General features: G+C 39.1%; 1 protein-coding gene across 4 annotated transcripts in view; it reads right to left on the reverse strand.

The window, feature by feature from the left end:
* Nfkb1 (nuclear factor kappa B subunit 1) overlaps window positions 1-20,857 on the reverse strand; it is a 116,150-nt gene that overhangs the window by 56,306 nt on the left and 38,987 nt on the right. The window lies entirely within an intron of this gene.

A 20,857-nucleotide genomic window follows, 5' to 3' on the forward strand; every position in this document is an offset into this window, starting at 1 on the left:
GTTCATTAGTTGCTATTTAATATACTACACATTTGATGTGTTTTAATTGTTGCCTCTCTTCACCATCAGATTGCAGGCTCTTTTAAGAGTGAAAACATTGATTTCTCCCCTCTCATTCCCCAGTACTTGGAGAAATGTTTATTATATTGTGGACATTCATTAACTCTTCAGTGAGTGCATAATTAAATAATTAAGACATGATTAAAAAGTTATTTAGTGAAGGCAATGTACTGAAACATAGAGTTGTGTTGGGCAGGAGAAAATTAAAGAAACTATATTCTTTCTATATTATTTTGTCCTTAAAAAGATGGCTGGACCCAAAGTAGCCTCTCAACAGGTGACTTAAAATAGAACGTGACCATCCTGCAGAACACTGACCCATGCTAGTGGAATGGTGTCTAGCTAGGGGATCTGGTAGTTGCCATGACCTATGGGTAAGAGGAATCTAACCTTGAAGTCAGGAGTTCCAGAAGCTGTGGGGTAGTGCAGGGAAGTTGACTTTTTTAAAGAAATTTTTTTTCTTTGTTGTAGATGGACACAATAGCTTTGCTTTATTTATTTATTTTTTAGGTGGTGCTGAGGATAGAACCCAGTGCCTCACATGTGCTAGGCAAGTGCGCTACCACTGAGCTACAACCCCAGCCCTGGAAGGTCACTTTTTAATCATCGTCCTTGGAATATCAAGGCAGCAGCTCTTCTCTTAGATCCCAGACACCCCTTGTACATCTATCTTGCTACCCTGACTGCTGTTGACCATAAGGCATTCTCCCTTGCGCTGGTGAGGCTCAGCACCAGCCTCACTCCTCTACACCTTGTCTTGGTTCCCTCAGGCACCCAGAATTCACATCTCTGGTCCATCCCAATTTTACAGCCCCTCACTCTTCAAGGGAGAGTGTCCTTCCCTGATGTGGCTGATAGGAATCTTACCAGGGATCTTGTCAAAAGATCCTGCCATGATGGGGTGCAGGGCTACACCTCCAAGATCCTAAACGAATGGACTCTCTTCAATAAAGAGCACAGTCTGTGGAGTCAGATGAACCCGGCTCTGAATTCTGGCTCTCCATTACCAGCTGGGTGACCCCGAGCAAGTTACTTAACTTTTTCTACTTGTTTTTGTATCTATTGAAATGTGAACCAAAGGCATAATTTCTGAATTTAATGAGGATTAAGGAGACAAAGTGTTCAGTACAGTTCTTGATAGAGAGCAGGCATGAAATAAATGACAGCAATTGTTACTTTTCTCTTCCTGCCTTAACAGACACCTGCAGTTGAGATTTCCTCTGATTTTAATAAGCCACAGTGTAGGATTTCCTTTAACCTCCCTTCTCCTTACTGTTGCTGAGGTTCAAAACGCCCTGCTACTTCACATATCCCCCTAATTCAGAGAAATGTTAAGTCTGTTCCCCTTTCCAGGAATAACCACTCCATAGTTTATTCCAGACTTTGAATCACTATCCTCCCTCCTCTCTGAGGGATTAGTCCTTTCCCTCAGTTTCCAGACAGGCATGCTCCTCTTCCTTATAAAAACAACCCTTTCCTGATAAGGGGGATGACTTTCAAGAAATGAAGACCCGTTCTTTCATTTAATGTTTTCTGTATCCAATGAGAAATGTTTTTAGAAGATTCTGCTCATACATGCTGGAATGGCATTCTCTTTCCCCCTCCCAAGTACAAAAGAAAATCTCTAATTACCAAAGTGGAGCCATCTACTTCATCTGCAGCCTTTTGTAAATTAACTAATTCCCCTATTCTTAAAAAAACAGCAAACAAACAAACAATAAAGTGCTTAAAGGTCATGACTGACTTCAAGTTTCCAAACCCACTAGTCACTTCTTATTTTTTCACTCCACTTAATGTCTCTGAAGCATGGGATGTGTTACCATTCCCTCCTCAGACCTCCCCACTCCCACATCACTGGCTGCTTTGGCTAAGGCATTCGTCTCCTTCCGAAAGAGAACTCTTGCCAGAGATGGCTCGTGGGTCCATTTCTAATATTTACCACGATCACTTTATCCTCTTATCCACTCTGGATTTAACTCTCTACTCCATACGGATGACAACTAAATTTAGATCTCATGTCCTCATTGTTCTTTTAGCCATATTTGACATTTCATCTGCTCTCAGGACACCTTTCTGTCTATATCACCTTTATAACTCTCTGTGCCCAAGGTTGGGCTAAGTACCTTCCTCCTCAAGCCCAATCCACCTCTGTTAAATAGAACTTCTAAGCAACTGTATGGTAACCCTCCTGTCATCTTGAATTGCTCTGTTTCTTGTCTTCTATGTTTAGTTAATGGCTAAACTTTAGCCAAGTGGTGCCTCCAAAATCTCTGCATTTGTCTCTTTTTTCTATTCTCATTGCCTTAGTTTAACTTATGCAGAATCACTGCAATTCTTCTAACTGGTGTTCCTGGGCTTTTCCCTTCTCAAACTGTAAGATTTATATTCCTGAAGCACACTTCTGATTATGATATATTGTTCCTATATTAAAACTTCCACTGCCCACCTATTCTTGCATGATCGACTGTGTTATATCTTTCTTATCTTATTGCCACCTGTCCTCTCATGTATTTTTCATTCCAATAGAACCTCTCACTATTCCCCATTTGAGCTCAGAGATTTCTATTTTTGAGGCTTTGTTATTGATTCTTCTGCTTGTGCTACTTTCTCTAGATAGATCTATGCTTTCAAGCATTTACCTTTCTCCTAAAATCCAGCACAAGTGCTGACTGGGTTCCCCCAAATCTTCTATAATCAACTAGCTAACTCACAGAAATTTATCTCTGCTTAGAGCTATTAGATCATTTATTCTTTTATTCGAAAAATAGTCTACTCATCAGGCCCCATGCAGTAGGCACTGGTTTATACAGGGTTGAGTACAACAAACAAGATAATACTGTATTTCAGATATTTAAGGGCCTATCGTAGCTCCTCAGTTCAACTGATCAATATTTGAGGATAGAGACATTAATTCTTTTTATTTCCCCAACCCTCTGGACAGAATCAGTAGCTGCTGAATCAATATTTGTGAAAAGAACTGATCGGCTCCCAGTTATACTGAAGAAGGAGGGAACTGAAAAGTGGTCAACCGTCCAGAGCAGCATTAGGAAAAGATGCCGACAGCAGGGCCACCAGGCCATCTTCCTTTAAGGACTGTGGAAGTGTTCCTGTCCTGACAGGACAGGAATTCATCTCAATCATCTGACTCTAAGGGATCCCTAAGGACCTTCAGCGAAGTACCTGCAAAGGTGAGTAAATGAAGCCAATTAATTTGTGCAGTTTTACTAACTCATTGGTTTGATGCCCGAGTTGGGAACACCAAAGAGGATTATTTTTTTGAAGCCCTTACACTCTCTTAGCCTTTCCCACTTAGAAAAACAACTTTCATTTCCAGAGAACCTGGCAGCAGAAATGCTAAAATATCTTTAATTTTCCTAAGTTTAACTCTCAGGTAGAATTCAACCCTGAGGCACAATTTCCTAACTGTGCTGGGCCTTGGCCAAGGCAGCAGGATGGGTGGAAAACTATCATAAAGAGTTGGAGCTGGTGCTAGATGAAGCAGAAGTGAGACTGGGCGGAGAAGAAGCCCTGCCTGGGTTGTGAGCCCCGTGTCCCTGTCATCTGGACACGCACGCACCTCACATTTCATGCCAGCACACTGTGCCAAGGCAGCCACAGGCAGGCTTCCCATCAGCGTCCCCGAGACACGCCGTCATTCTGCCACTGGCAAAGAGTCCCAGCCCCACAGCGTCAGGTCAGTTTACGCTTCTGAGTCATTTGAAAATATCTAGAAGTGCAAAGTCAGGAAAATTTAACTATCTAAGGTTATACTTTGTTTTTTAAGTCTGATTCCAGGTTTGGAGAAAGCATTTTGGATGTTGATGATGAGTCTGACTAGGTTGGGTTTAATCTAACTGCCTCAAAATTCTCAAATTTGAGAATGTTCAAAATTTCCAGTATGGTATAATGGGAGACTGTTCCCCTTTATACTAAACACATATGTGTTAGGCAAATCATTTCCTGAATATGGCATACCATGCTTACCTTTCTCAAAAATATCCTAACTTCTGGTTCACTTAGAGGCTTGACTGAAGACTACAAATTTTTAGGTAAGAATACTTGGGCTAATTTTCAGTGCTGCCGTAGGTGGCCAGGGTTCTAGTCACCAGTTATTGCTATGATCTTGCATGAGTCACCTAGCCACTTCGGGAATTTTTTTTTTTTTTTTTTTTTTTTTTTTTTTGTAGTGCTGGGGATCAAAGCCAGGACCAGCAAATGCCAGGCAAGCACTCTACCACTAAACTACACTCAAAGCTGTATTTTATTTTAATTAATTAATTAATTTTGCAGTACTAGGAATTAACCCAGGGGGTACTCTACCACTGAGCTACATCCCTAACCCTTTGAAAAATTTTGTTTTGAGACAGGGTCTCACTACATTTCTGAGGCTGCCTGAAACCTGCAATCCTCCTACCTCAGCCTCCAGAGTAGCTGGGTTTACAGGTATGTGCCACCACACATAGCCATTTGGACCTCTAAATTCTTTGTTTGTAGAATCACATATTTTCCAGCTCTAAAATTCTATGATTCCTAGTCATATGTATAAGACACACATAGGACAATATTCAAAGATCACAATTGCAAACTGCAGAAAAAGAAAAAGGAAGGAAGGAAGGAAAGAAGGAAGGAAGGAAGGAGGAAGGAAGAAAAGAGTTTAACACCATAGAATTTTGGAGATGGAAAAACCTTATAGATAAACTTAATTTAAAAATCGTGAACATTTTAAATACATTTTACCACAATTACAAACTGAGAAAACATACAATCAACACTCAAATTACCTGTTGTAATGGGGCCTCTGGTAGCATGGAAAATCAAAATTTAGAGACAAAGAAAAACCTTTATGTTAGGCAAAGATTTCAACTTTCATTATTAAAGCTGAAACTGAGTACCCAAAGTGTTTATTTTCAACAAATCCAAGGAGTGCCCTGCCCTGGGTCATTAAAAGCTGATAAAGAACTGTCTGTTCTGGGACTATGTAAGAAATGTTTCAGTTATACAAGTTTGGGGAGGAAAATCAGACAAGCCAACAGAATAACAAATTTTAATCAAAAAAGTTTTAAAAATTCCTTCTGAATAACTTAAAAATAATCAGAGGGACTAAAACACATGTTAGGTAGGATTGAAGTAACTCCAGAATAAATATTTCAGGTCTCTGATATTTAATTTTTGAAAACAGAAATTATTAATATAAATATGTAAATTTCTACCATTCTTTTAAAATGTTCTTTAAGTCTTTTAATATATTGTGGTGGTGGGGATGGAACCCAGAGTCTCCCGCATAGTAGGAAGCACTGACCACTGAGCTACATCTCTGACCCTCAACGCACTGTGTTTCTTTTCTTTTTCTTTTTCTTATTTTGGTAATGGGGATTGTCCTAGGATGCTTCACCACTGAGCCACATCCCCAGCCCTTTTAATTTATTTTATTCATTTTGAGACAGGATCTCACTATCCTCCTGCCTCAGCCTGCCTGAGTCACTAGGATTATTCATAGGCATTCACTAGGGTGCCCGGTTAACACAATGTTTTTCAACCAAATCTAATTTGAGATAACAAGCGATATCCCTGATTCTGTGATCCTGAAACTCATTTGGAATCAAACATGACTGATTTCTTTCTTCGTGGAGGCACACAGTCGCCTCATACTTTTTCTTGCTTGTTAAACCTGCCCTATCAACCTTCATAGAAGCCTGCTGGTTAAGAGGATCAGTGAGGCTTTCCATGATTGACAGTACTTAGAGGCCTCCTCCTGTCTGGAATTTAATTTGTACCATAGTAAATACAGCTGCCTTGTATAAGAATTTGGGCCACTCTGGGAAGAAGACAATGAGCTGCTCCTTCCTTTAGAAGGAAAGTACATAAGATAAAGAGCACTTGAGTTATTCTCCTGTAATTTCCTGTGGAAATCCCCTACTAAATTAGGAGAATTACAAGTGAGTAGAACTGGGAAATTTTCTTTGTCTGATTTCTTGGTGTCACTTTAATTGTCATGTCACACCCCCAGACACTAGTATGGCAAAAAAGAAATCATCCTCTAAGTGTCAGACTGAGGTTAACCAAAATATTGTACCATCTGCATACTATGATGTAAACAAAAGTAGGAAGGGGGAAACACCAAAACTTCTACCAGCTTCTAGGATAACATCAGCCAGTAATGTAAAGTATGACAGTACTTTACACCAGAAAAATAAAAGCAAAAAAACAACAATCAACCCTTTCAGGTTGAAAGTTTAATGTGTAGTTTGTATAAACAGATTAAAACACAAAGTATATGAAATAAGTCACACATTTTGAGCCTTGGATAAAATGGTTTGCAAGCTACTGGTTTCTATTATTTGGGGGATTTTTCAGAAAAGTAAAACTTCTCTATAACCAGATCTTGTTTAGCTGTTGTATAAAGTCATGACTTATTAAGCAAAATTCTTTCTAAAGAAGACAAACAGAGGGGGAAAAGAGGAAAGGGGAGAGGCTGAGTGGGAGAAGGGAGGGAGGCAGGCAGGCAGGCTGGATTGACTGGTTAGTTGTTGAGGGTCTTAGCACAGGTAGCTCCCTGCCCTGTAGTTTTCCAGTTAATTTTCAAACCGGTGCAGTGGCAATGAACTCACTTCATCCTGAGGCTACACATTCCACCCAAAGGCAGCTCTGACTCTCCCTGACAATTGAAACCTTGCTCTCCTGGGGCTCCTGGTGCCTCCTGATTCAGTCCTTTAGTGACAGGGCACATTTCATCCTTCTTTCCATGACAGCCACTCAACTATTTGAAGACAACCAGACAACCCTCCAGGCTGTAAATATTCTCAGGCACAATAACCACTCCCCATTTCAGTAAAGTGTGAGTTCTGCCATTCCGAACAAACTCATTCTGGTTTCTATTCTATACCAGTGTGGGACCCTGCAGTGTACACGTATTCCCAGTGACCTTTCAATAGAGTGTGAGACTACCACCTTCTTGGTCTTATATACTATTCTTTTATTAATGCAGCCTAAATTCCTCGTTTGGCAGTCACCTGGTCTTGTTGGCTCATGCTGAGTGTACCATTCATTAAAACTCCTAGATCTTTTTGCATACATTGCTGCAAATCATCTCTCCCACCCTTTACCTGTGGTAATTTATTTTCTGGATGCATGTATCTCTTTTTAAACACCATTACCTAAGAATCTGGCACTTGGCCCCAGCTTTTCAAGATGAATCTAAATTTAAATTATTTGCTATCTATCAAGGTATGTCACTTGAAAATCTGGTAAGAATCTTAAAAGGGCTCAAGATTGAGAAAATATATTTAAATAGTGGGGTAAGATCCCTGGGGTTCATCATTGGGAATGTCCCTCCAGGTTGTCTGTCACCAGCCCGGGACAGACAGTTGACCTCTGAAGTTTGGTAATAGCGATCTCTAGCACCTCACCATCTCACTATTTTAGAGAACCTATTCCAGAAGACAGTGCAGCAGGGCGATGTGATCTGCTCTTACAGAAGTGTGGAAACCATACCATGGCCAACAGGGGCAGGGACCACCTAGTTGGGAGGTGATCTCAGGAAGGTGCATTTCCCCTAGTCCTCCCCAACCCCCCGCCCCATACACACTCCTCCATCGATTCCTGGGAATACCAGGAATTCCTTAATACCATCTCACATATGCCTGCTTCTTGGCTGTTTCATATGACCAAGGGGCAGAGAGCTGATCATATTCCAATGTGTAACCACAGAGGCCAGCACTGTGCCTGGCAGGTGGTGTGCACTGGATAACCACATGCTATATGAACGCAAGGCAGGAAGGCAGACCAAGAAATCTCTGAAACCTAAAAGGGAATATTCTGGGTATGGATGGGTTCAGGTTTCTGAAATAACCATTCAGAATGCACTTTAAATCAAGGCTCTGCCTGTTGAGTTTTATTTTCCTATTTTTAAAAGTAATTAAACAACTTGACTTTATAAACATTTCTAAAGGGTTTAGTGAATTTTACGTAAATGAAAGATTATGTGAGACTGATAAATGCTATATTCAAAAGTAAAATTAAATCAATAGGGATGAGAAAATTCCTAAAATTTGACACAAAGATCTAGCTTAACTCTGTAACCTAATGAAAATCTTTAACTATCTAGAAGGGAAAAAAATTAATCCAAGAAAACATTACTCTGAACATCCTCTGTTGACTATATCTGGCCAAAAGAACTGCAAATAAATTTTGAACCATATTTAGTAAATTTGTTGCTAGAACTGGTATTGGTACAGTAATTCTAAACTATACTACCTTTCTATTAACAGGGCTCAGCAAGTGAGTAAGTACACAGCAATCACTGGCAACAGGGTTTTTCGTTATCTGAGAAAGATACACGGATGGGGAGAGGGCAGGAAGAAGCCTGTGGTGTTGGGATAGAATTAGGGGTGTGGATTAGAGTATAAGGCTAAGACTTAAAAAATTAATTTTCTAGCTCCAATGAAAGAGTCTAGAAGAAATTTCTCTACCAAAAATAAACAAGGGCTTCCTAGAGAGATGACTGATTCTAAGACTGGGCAGGGAAGGTAGAGAACAGCTCATGATTTCAGAAATAAGAAAGCGCTAAAAAATGGGTAGAACATATCTAAAGGACAAGGGAGCTAGCTTCCTCAACCACACCACTGGGTAGGTTCACAGGGAGAATTAATGGTGAGGCAAGAAGTACTTGGGCCTCTGCATCTATGTCTGCTGGTTTCTGTGAGATGAAAGGCTCCCACTGGTCAAGACTAGAACAATTTAGGAATCATAATGAATAATGACAGATGGCTTACAGTATCCTGAGTAAGAAGAGAATCCACGATTGCATTTTTCTGAAATGCTTGGGAGAAAAAAATGTTTCAGATTTTGAAGTATTTTGGATTTGGGAATATGTGCATAGATTTTATCAGTGTACCATCCTAATTTAAATCTGAAATCTGAAATGCTCCAAAATCTGAAATTCCTGACACATACATATATGTATGTATATAATGTATATATATATGTATTATACATAAAATCATAAGAGGAAGGAAATGAAGGAAGAGAAACTGTTTTTAGTTAAGTTACCATGAAGCTTGTTTCTTAAACTCAAAATTGAGATAATAAAATTTCTCTTACAGAGTTGTATGAGAATTATGCAATACCTGATACACAGATAAATGACAAGTGGAAACAGCACAACATGTTTCATGTGAATTCATTACTAATTGAGGCAATAGTTGAGTGCCCAAAGAATGAAAAGAACTTCAATCTAATTCAGCAAGTTATTAGATATCTACCAGTCGGAGATGATATAATGAAGAATAAGACATGGTTCCTGCCCTCAAGAAATACAGTCTAGAGATGAGGAGACAGGCGTGTAAGTAACTGAAGCAATATGAGGCCCACAGCAACAGAGACATTTAAGGGTATTATGGCCCATTATGGAGGGATATACTAAGAGGTTGCCTGTCCCAGTTGGTTGAATGAGAGCAAATCAGGAAAGACCTTCTGAAGGAGTCCTTACACTGAAAAAGACATTATAAAAATACATAAGAAGAGGCTGGGGATATAGCTCAGTTGGTAGAGTGTGTTCCTTGTGTGCACAAGGCTCTGGGTTCAATCCCCAGCACCAAGACAAAAACAAAAACAAAAACAAAACAAAACAAAAAAAACAACCATAAGTAAATGAAATGAAAGAGACTGAAAACAAAGCCAGGGGAAGAAAAAAAAAAACAGAATGTATGGGTGCAGTGGTGCATGTCTATAATCCCAATGGCTCGGCAGTCTGCGGTAGGAGAATCTCAGGTTCAAAGCCAGCCTCAGAAACTTAGTGAGGCCCTAAGTAACTTAGTGAGACTCAGTCTCAAAATTAAAAAAAGCTGGGGATGTGGCTCAGTGGTCAAACACCCCTGGATTTAATCCCTAGTACCAAAAACAAAAACACCAACAAACAAAAACAGAATTCATAGGAAATGAGGAACATTTATAAAAGGAAAACTTGATGGACAGTAAAAAGAAACTCAATGACAAAACATATTCCAAAAATATAAAGACCTTAGTAGAGTGGAGAAATCAGGGTCAAGCAGGATTATTGCCTTGGGAGCATGTCTGTGATGAAGATAGAAGAGGAGATGGATTTAGAGTCTTGCAAAGTTGTTGTGCACAAAAGCAGCAATGAGAAGCTATGTATGATGAGTGAAATGGCACAGAGTCTTCATGAAGAAGAAGGTAGACATTCAAACCTGGCAGAGCACTTACCATGTGATAGGCACTGTTCTTTACAATACTATTCATTTAATCTTCCCAGCAACACTGCTGTTTGTATTCTGATTTTACAGAAGTTCAGAGAAGTTAACCAACTCACCCAAGGTTACACAGCTAATAAGAGTGCAGACCTGGATCTGAACCCAGGGTAGCCCACTTTTCAGTTTTCTATTCATTACTTTGTAATCTCACCTCCCTGGATGTCTATGGGATTCTAAAGAATGTTTAAAATTCATTAAGTGAAAGAAGGAAAGAATGGAATATTTTATAGATTTATAAAGTTTATGTACACATACATATGCTTATTGTTTATGTTTGGTATGTATTTGGATGTATAATACACATGCACTTGCAAGAATACACATATGCATGCAAGCTTGTAAGGGCATGGAATATTTTTGGAAGCCTATCCAAGAAATTTGTAACAGTGCTTCTCTCCCCAGAAGACAGGGATCTTGGATAAAAGGGAAAGTTGCTTTTTGCTATTCTTTGTATTACTTGAATTTTTGTCAAATGCAGGTACTGGAAAATAAATTAAAAACTAGTTCTTACTTGAAAAAAAAAAAAAAGTCATGCATTGGGGATAGCACCAAGAAGATGTTTTCCAGAGAGGGAGAACAGAGGATCACACAATCAGTAATAAAAAAGGTTTGGAAGTCTTAGGAGACTGTGGGAGAGAGAAATTATTTGATGTTATTTCTGAATTTTACCAGTACACAGATCTCTTGCTCGGAATCCACAAACCCAATTTAGTCCACATGTTTGTGGTGTAACTAAAGCCTTCTTCCAGAAACAGGGGTGGAGTCTAGGAATTTCTGTTAAGGAAGTCACTTGGCCCCACATTCCCTATCTCCAGGGTTACCTTCAGAGGTGGGTGGCCTAGACACCTCCAGTCTCAGATCTCTTAACCTTTGTTTCAGCTTCCAGGAAGCAGACTCTTTGTTGCAGGGCTGGGGAGCTCTGAGTGAGCCTAGAGCTGCCATGTGGGCCACCTTCCTGAGCTGCATGTGAAGCCCATGCCACAGAAGCCAAGCTGCATCATTTTAGCTCTGAATTCAGTGAAGTTGGAAGCCAATTAATTCTTCCTTACAAATTTTCACTTTTTTAAACAACTAAGTCTCCTTGTTGGTTTTTATCTGTTTACCATTTTCCAATGGATTGAAATATGGAGGCAGAAAAGGTCAAACAAGGCCAGAAAAGGTTAGGTGATATGCCCAAGATCTAAGTTGTAGGGTCTTGGTTGGGACTAAGACATGACTGTCCTCACTACAAGTCAAGTAGGATTAGAGAAAAAAAGGCAAAGAAGGCTGAGGAGATGGAAGAACATGATGCAACAGCAGCTGGACAGGAGCCTGGAGGCCTGATTGAAGGCTCTTGCTGTTGTCAGTTGCAACCTGGTATATCATATCATGCCGTTTCTTCCTTAGTTACATCCTGGTCATACTAGTGCAGCTTATAGGAAGATGATCCTAACAGCTTTCTGCACAATGAGCATTCATTCAATATGCAAAAACTATTGGCCACTTTGTATACACTAGTTATTATTCCAAGTACTGGAGACAAAACAGACAAAAATCCTTGCCCTTATGGAACTAACAGTCATATTATAGGCAGTTTTCATGATTTTTAAAAATTAAAATATAAACATGTCCAGAATGAACATTTAATGCTATAGATAGATATGCCAGGAACTATGCTAGTTGATTTTATGTAAATTACTCATTTATTCCTAGACGCTTCCTGCAAGGTAGATATTTTTATTTTCCACTTATGCATAAGGAAAATAAAGTTTGAAGAGATTAAGCAAGTTGTTAAAGATCACCCAGTCTGCAAGTGGCACAATCTAGAGTAAGATCTAGCTTTTGCTTTCAAGTATGGTGTTTTGCCCACTAAACCACAGCTCTTTTTAACTACTCTACAACAGATGTCTCCACTTTAGGAACTTAATGGGTTTACTCAGATCCTACAAAGTCCTTGGTAATTACATTATGTAACACATCAGTACAGAACTCTATAGGAAGCAATTTATTGTCTTCTCTTGATTTGACTACTGCTTATTGGGTTAATATCTAAGATGTAATCTCATATCTGTTTTCTTTATGAAGTCTTGCAGTGGTATGTTGGAAATGGCTTGACCGGCTCACAAGAGTTAAAGGTTACATTTTCAGAAATTCTGCAAGCCAGTTAACTTCACACTAATATCTTAAAATTAAATATGCAAGACAATTAGCAGATGTTATAAATCAGGTGTGTGTGTATGTGTGTGGGGGGAGTCCTTCCTGAGCCAGTTGTTAGACATTTACTAACACATCCATCGTCTACTCAATGAGGAAATGTCATAGGAGTTTCTCTTTCTCAAATTAAAACACCAGTAAAACTGGCAAACTCCTCTAACTTAAAAGATTTTCTACTGCTTCTAAATAAATAAAAATGACCTACAAGGGAACACCATGGATACATGTAAATTTCTTACTGAGTAAGTCACGGGGCTGTAATGAGCATTATCCACACCATTAGGACTAATGGTTTTATCAGCTCAATACCAGTATACACTTGTAATGGGTTGAATAGTGTCCCCCAAAATTCATGTCCACTCAGAACCCCAGAATGTGACCTTTCTTGGATATGGATTGTTTGCTGATGTAATTAGCCAAGGTGAGGTCACATTGGATTATGGTACCCTCCCCTCAAAAAAAACATTGGTTGATCTCTTTATAAGAGAAAGAAGGAGATTTGAACACAGAGGGAAAATAGCCACATGAAAACAGAGAAAGAAACTGCGGTGATGCAGATGAAAAATGCCAATGACTGCCAGCAGCCACCAGGAACAGGAAAGAGGCAAGGAAGGAAGTTTCTCCAGGGTCCACAGAGGGAGCATGGCCCTGCTGACATGTGGGTGGACCTAGAGGCTCCAGAACTGTGAAGGAATGAATTTCTGTTGTTTTAAAGGGGTCAACACTCCATCATGTAGGTACAGACAATGACATCCTCCACAACACCCCTAAAGCTCAAGAAATAAAACCAAGAATCAATAAGCAGGATGCCATCAAACTAAAAAGCTTCTGTACATCAAAGGAAATGATTAAGAAAGTGATGAGAAAGAACCTGTGAATGGGAGAAAATCTTTGCCTGCTACTCTTCTGACAAGAGATTAATTTCCTTAATATATAAGGAACTCAAAAAACTTAATGCCAAAAAATCAAATAACCCAATTAATAAATGGGCCAAAGAACTAAACAGAAACTTCTCAAAAGAGGAAACACAAAAGGCCAACAAAATATGAAAAAACATTCAATATATCTAGACATCAGGAAAATGCAAATCAAAACTACACTAAAGAGTTCATCTAACAATTATAAAAAACACAAACAATAATAAATCCTGAAGAAGATGGGGGGAAAAGGTACACTTATGTATTACTGGTGGGACTATAAATTAGTACAAGCACTATGGAAAGCAATGTGGAGATTTCTCAAAAAACTAGGAATGGAATTACCATATGACCCAGTTATCCCACCCCTAGGTATTTATCCAAATAATTGAAATCAGCATACTATAGTGATACAGCCAACTCAATGTTTATAGCAGTATAACTCACAATAGCCAAATTATGGAATCAACCCAGATGCCCATTGACAGATGAATGGATCAAGAAATTGTATATATACACAATGGAGTTTTACTCAGCCATAAAGAAGAATGAAATAATACCAATTTCTGGGAGATGGAAATGAAGAAAATTATGTTAAGTGAAATAAGCCAGACTCAGAAAATCAAGAGTCAAATGTTTTCTCTCATATGTGGAAGCTAGAGCAAAATAATGGAAGAAGGTGGGGCGGGGGAAAGGGGACTAGATATCATAAAGATATAAGACAGATCATTGGAGCAGAGGAATGAAAATCAGGAGGGTGGAAGGAAGGGAAGAGGGTAGAAATACAGAATGAAATAAACAATAGCTTGTTACATATATATATATATATATATATATATATGAATGTACCAAAAAGAATTTCACCTGTATATATGTGTATGTATGTGTGTGTGTGTGTGTGTGTGTGTGTGTGTGTGTGTATTTCACAGTTGGGATCCTGTACTAAAAGTTTCTCTTAATGAGCAGTTTTCTCCAGTTTATAATGGTGATTTTGATTTAAAGGGTTGTTTAAAAACCTTCCACAAGGTAATATCCTGCTCTAGGAGCCAAAGGCAGAACTTTTGAACTAGTTAAAAGAAATATTATCTAGAAGTCTAGCATGTGGTTATATATGGGAGGTTCTGTCTGCTTGCCTAGAGCAATACTTGATATACAGTGTACAATGAATATTTGTGAAATAACTATCTTCTCTCTTTTGGTTTAACCACTAATGGTTAGCTTCATGTTTAGTGGGTATGTGATGGGGAGGCTAGTAAAGACTATTCACCTGTTCCCGCTGTTGGCATTGGGTCTTGCCTCTTTTTTATCAACTGGCAAACTGAAGGGAAACTTTCTTGAGTTTAGTGTTGAGCAACTTAAACCTTTTAAACTCACTTAAAATAGAAAATGCAGATATGCAAATATTCAAAAGTTTAAATGCAAAAAGAAAAAAAGTAGAGACCTTTTTTTTAAATTAATTTGCTGCTATTTCAAAGTCAAAGTGACATGGTAATTCTTAATCATGTTTATTTTTGAAAATCTGATCTAAAAAAGTTACATGCATTTCCCCTAGAAAAATGCATACACAAATACATAAAACTCTGCATATGCATTTGGGAGTCCAGAAGCCCTCAGAAACCACTAAAAGGGTCTGTGGACTTTGAGTTACAAAGCATTGGGCAGCTTTTCTGTGTGAGTTACAGAGCACAGGTTATAATGTACATAAGGGGTATGATTGTTTTCTCTTATTAACATAGGCACACAATGAACAACTTAAGGGTATCAATGGAAATTCTAATAAATGTACATGTATTTTCCTTACACATGACCAATTGATCATTGGTGATCTTCTCCCCTGGTGTTTTAAGTAACTGAGTCAGACTAAATTACTCAAAATTAGTATTCCAACCAGATCCTCAGAGTGGCAAACTTCCTGAATCAGACAAGTCTATACAAAGGAAAGGGAGGTTATGCAAAGATATGTGATATCCTTAAATGCCAAAGCAGATCAGGCAGTCTTCATTTGACCTTGACAGAAACTTAACACTTAGGATTTTTAAGTGAAAGGTACTGAGAATAGAGATTTTCGTTTTAATTGGGGTGAGAGGGGGTGGGAAGTGGGAGGGGCATAAAAAAGCTGTTGTTGACCTAAACATTTCAACACACCACTTTTGCTCAACATAAAACACTCAGGAAAGGAAACAAGTGAGAAGCAGTTTTCAGAAAACATTTGATAAAAAATAGTTACACTTGTATCAGTTGTTTCAAGTGCTTTGCATTTGATATTTATAACTAAAGAGAAAATAAGAATTCCAAGCACAAACTATTTGTATCTTGGAAACAAAGTCACTGCTCTTTTTTTCTAAATATATTTTTAGTTGCAGATGGACACAATACCTTTATCTTAATTATTCATTTTTCTTTTTTATGTGGTGCTGAGGATCGAACCTTGTGCCTCACACGAGCTAGGCAAGTGCTCTACCACTGACCACAACCCCAGCCCAAAGTCACTGCTCTTGATGTGTGTTTTGCAGTGAGGCACACAGGGGGATGTCACAGAGGCCGAGAATGGGAGTGAGATCAGTTTCTGAAGCCCCACGGGCTACTCCTCTTGGCCTCGTTCCACCTCTGTGAAAAAGAAGGCAGTTTGATTTAAAAATTTTTATGCATGACTTTCGGGAAAAAGAGGGCAATAAGCCTCCCCTGGCACTCCTTGCTGAGTCAAAGACAGGCAGGGACAAGCTTGGCCTAGAGGAGGTTCCCTGCTCTTCTGCCAGCCTCCCCCATTAGGAGTTCCATAACGAAAAAAACCCGAGCAAACATTAAAGAGAAGCTTTATAGGACAGTATAATGGATTATTAAATGTTTAACGGCAGGAAAACTTCTTAAAAGAGGGCAAGACATAAGAGTTAGTTTGTATATTTACTTTCTCTAGATTTTTTTTCCTGGATATTATTTTTTGCTTTAAGAGTCAGCATAAATTCCACACAGTGAAGGAAACTTTTTTTTTTATCCAATTACTAAAGAAGAATCAGTAGGAGCAAAGCCAGCACTGTTTAATCTTGAATGGGACCCAGTTTTAACACTCATTTGGTCTGAAAAGAGGTCATTATATGTAATCGAAATTTTGAGTTGATACTAGCAAAAATTAATTTTCTCAAAATGTCAATATTTATTAATGCATGCTTAGGCAGTAAAAATATTTTTAAAACATCTCAGAAGTTCAGAGTAGTAGTTAACCTATGGAAAAGGAAGACAAGTGATAGAAGGGTGGGCCTTGGCTGCAACTATGTTAGGTTAGAGAAAGAAGCAACAAATATGGGTAAACATTTATATCAATTTAACTCTTACAAGGTGGCACATGGTATCTGTTATATTAGTTTTTAAATATCCCTTTTACTTGAAATATTTTATAATTTAAAATATTTTGTAAAAACAATGTGAAATACCTGCGCACAACATTAGAAAGCTAAATGGGATTCTTTCTCTCAGCTATGTGAAAGACATGTGTACCACGCCATGGTACAGAAGCCGTAGTTCTAGAAATGATTTTAACACGGCAGGACAGTGTCTAAACCTAGCCTGCACCCTGCTTATTTGCAACAGAGTTTTATGCATGGGACACAATTCCAGTAGAAAATGAAGGACCTGGGTAAGTTGCTAGAGTTGGTTCTAAAATGATTTAACTTGAGGCATCAAATCTAGATAATCAGTGAGAGAGTCACCCAAGTGGGTTATATATTTACATGTTCTATAAAGTGCAGTTTAGTTTGTGCATCCCCCAAGCCATGGTCAACTCCTAGAACTTTCATGTTGGCCCTTGACCCTTTGCTGAAGCCTCCACAGGACTGAGCATACAGGAACCACCAGCCTTCCTGGGCACAAGGAGGGTGGTGGTGCTTCACAGAGGCAAGGAATGAGGTTGGAGGGAGAGAGAGGATATAGGTGAGGGAAAGGCAGGGCTTATGACATTTTTACCTTCAAGCCTGAACAAGTGCACTTATTAAATATGTAGCATCTACAAAGTTCCTAAGTACCATTTCTTTCCAATAAATGTAAATGCCTTCCCTCTGAGGCTCCTGCGGGAATGGATTTTGGGGGTGTCATGTGGCACTCTCATGATACCTCCCCTGACCTGAAAGCACCATCCACAGGGGTTCCCATTGTTCAAGCACGTGGATGAAATCCCTGGCTCCACCTCCTCTTTCTCTTCTGTAAGTTTATAACAGACACTCAACAGAGCTCTGACATTAACTTTTAAATATGCAGTCACCACAGAATACAGAACATTGAAAATTTATGTACTTTCCCTTCTTTTCTTTTTCCTTAATATCCAAGAACATAACTCAGACATTCTAGTGAAATCATCGAGACACCATCATCCTGAAAATAAGAAATATCTGCTAATAATTGGGAAGAAAGCAAGTGTCTGTACAATAACATTCTGTCTATACTATTCTATGTGATACAGCTTCAGAGGAAAAATGTACACAAAGGAATAAGGTTAAAATTGATTGGACATTGCATCTAGATCAGTGGTTCTCAAACAGGACTGATTTTGCACCCCAGTGGACATTTGAACATGTCTGGAGACATCTTTGGTTGTCGTGATTGTTGGGATGCTAATGGGATGCATATTAGCAGCCAGAGATGCTGCTAATATGCTAAAAGGCACCAGACAGTCCCTCACAACAAACAATTTCTGGCCCAAAATGTCAAATGTCAACGGTGAGGAGTTTGAGAAACCCTGATCTAGGTGAACCTGTCACTACTTGCCTTGCAGCCTCACACACAGCAGGTACTTAGTAAACTACTGCAGGAAAGATATACACAATTGAAAAGGCCCTCCTGATAAGAGAGGCTGAAAGCAGCTTTTCCTATGCGTACATTTGATAAGAAAACGGGATTTACAATCTCTTTGTAAACTGAAAGGTCACCTATAGTCACTCCTTATAAGGAAGACTATCAGAAGGAACACTGCAAGAAAATCTCTGGGGGGAAAAAAAAAAAGACCTCACGATTATCTCTTTTTCCCTCTTTCCCAGCCTTCTAGTGGAGAGATTCTAAAGTAAATAAAATTATTTCCTTTAATTGAAAGTGCCATTTAAACTGAAGTTTAATCATGATCAATCTTCCACATTTATATTTGACTTGCTTTATTATCAGCTGCTCACATATCTATATTTTTCATTAAGTATCCAACTCCTCGATGCAGATGTGATTCAAGAATGTCTAATGCCCACCAAGTTGTTTCATTTCTGAACTATTTTGTGACTGGGAGGCAGAAAAGTTTCTGTGTGGGTGGAAGCATCACATGGGAAGGATGCATGAAACTGAGCATACATGGAGATATAAACTTTTTTATTAGTCAATAAACTCCCAACAAAGTTAATGCTATGTATTTGTTAGTATCAAGAATGTACAGGACTGTACAGTTTTTCTCACAAAATTAATTCTTAAGTAGTTACAATCAGTATCAGGGCTGACTTCAATTATCCTTCAATTATACATATACATAAACACACACATTTGCATAGAGGACAGACACACGTGTTAAAGAGTGAGGGATCTGACTCTGGTACCTGAGCACACTTCCCCTACCCCAGCCTCTCCCTCCTATGTCTTCCACAATTTCCACTCTCCATGCCTTATTTCACCATTGTCCTCTTGTGTCTGATCCCCTGGTCTTCCTGTCTACAGAACCTCAAGTGCACATATTCTAAATGAGAGGTTCAGTGAGAAACAGTCATCTGTAGGATGAAGAACCTCTAATCCTGTGAGAAACACCAGTTAATTCCTGTCTCTGAGCTTCAGTTTCTTCATAGGCATTACACATTTTTATTCACCAGGGTTGTTATGAATATTAAAAGTGATAATGTGGGGTTCAATTCCCAGCACCACCAAAAATAAAAAAGCAAAAGTGATACTGTATGTCACACACTTGGCAAAATCGCTGGGCTGAACAGATTCTAATTCCCTTCTTTATTGATGGTCCTCATTTTTCACCCGGGTGGTAAAGGGTTGAAGCCATGACTGTTGTGATGGTTCATTTTTGGTGTTAACTTGAATGGACTTAGAGATGCCTAGAGAGCTGGGACAGACTTATTTCTGGGTGTGTCTGTCAGGGTGTTTCCAGAGGAGCTTGGCAAGTGAGTCAATGGACTGAGGGGAAGATGTGCCCTCAATGTTGGCAGGCACCAAGAAGAATAAGGCAGAGAAAATTCTCTCTCTCTTTCCAGAAGTTAGGACACTCCTCTTCTCCTGCCCTTGGACATCGGAACTCCAGGATCCCCAGCTTTTGGACTCCACAGTTATACCAACAACCTTCCCCACTACTCCTTGGATCTCAAGCCTGCAGTCTTAGACTGAGTTACACCACCATCATCTCTGGTTCTGAGGCTTCTGGACTTGGAATGAGCCATGCCACCAGCATCCCTGAGTTTCAACTTTGCCATGTGGGACTGTCCATCCCTCCCTCCCTCCCTACCTACCTACCTACCTACCTACCTATCTATCCATCCATCCATCCATTCATCCATCCATTGATCTATCTTCTGTTGGCCCTGGATCTCTGGAGAATCTGGAGTAATACAACTACAGCCTCCTCTGTAGGCAAAAGACATTGCATTTCCCTGTCTAATTACTTTAAACAGGGAAAACATCTGTCATTCCATAACTAGAGCTAAAAGTCTGAAAATGAAAACATGACTATGGGTGAATTACACTTGAAAGGTAAAGAATGGCATCACAGTTCTTTCCCTCTTGTTTTAGAACAAGAATAAGAAAATCAGAAAGGCCTGGGCCTAGAAGTGAGATACATATGAGGAAAAGAAAGAAACAGAATGCAAGGCTGGTAAAAGCAAAGATTAATTCCCTTACATAGCAATTTTGCTGAGGGCCAGATCTGTTGAACAGTTATTGACAAAAACACACCAACAAAAAGACTGAAGGGACATACACACCAGTGGGGGAGTGTTGGTAACTTTTTGTCTAGGCTTTGAATTTCTGAATAAATAAAAGCTTTAATAAATGATTAAACTGCAGTTGCTGACTGACAAAGCTATCCTCAGTCAGTCTATGAAACATGGTACCATATTAGGAAAATCAAACTCAGCCTAATTTAAAGAAAGACATTCTCCATTAATTCAGCCAACAACTGAAGAGCATGAAGATGGCAAAGGGGAACCTAATTACCCCACCAACATGTCGTGAAGCTGTGTATTCCAAGAAGGACCAACACACGTGACTGCACTGCACTGACAGAGGGTCTGGGGGATTTTCAAGTTTTCTGGGGAGCACTTATGTACATTTCCTCATTTAATCCCTAGAAGACCTTATGAATATTTTTGCATTTTTACACATTAGGATACTGAGGTTTAGAAGTGTTGGGTAAACCTATTCAAATCCCACAGAACTTGTCACACTGTCTGGATCTGAACT

The sequence above is a fragment of the Sciurus carolinensis genome, chromosome 10 (assembly GCF_902686445.1).
Source record: "Sciurus carolinensis chromosome 10, mSciCar1.2, whole genome shotgun sequence".
NCBI classification, from domain to species: Eukaryota; Metazoa; Chordata; class Mammalia; order Rodentia; family Sciuridae; genus Sciurus; species Sciurus carolinensis.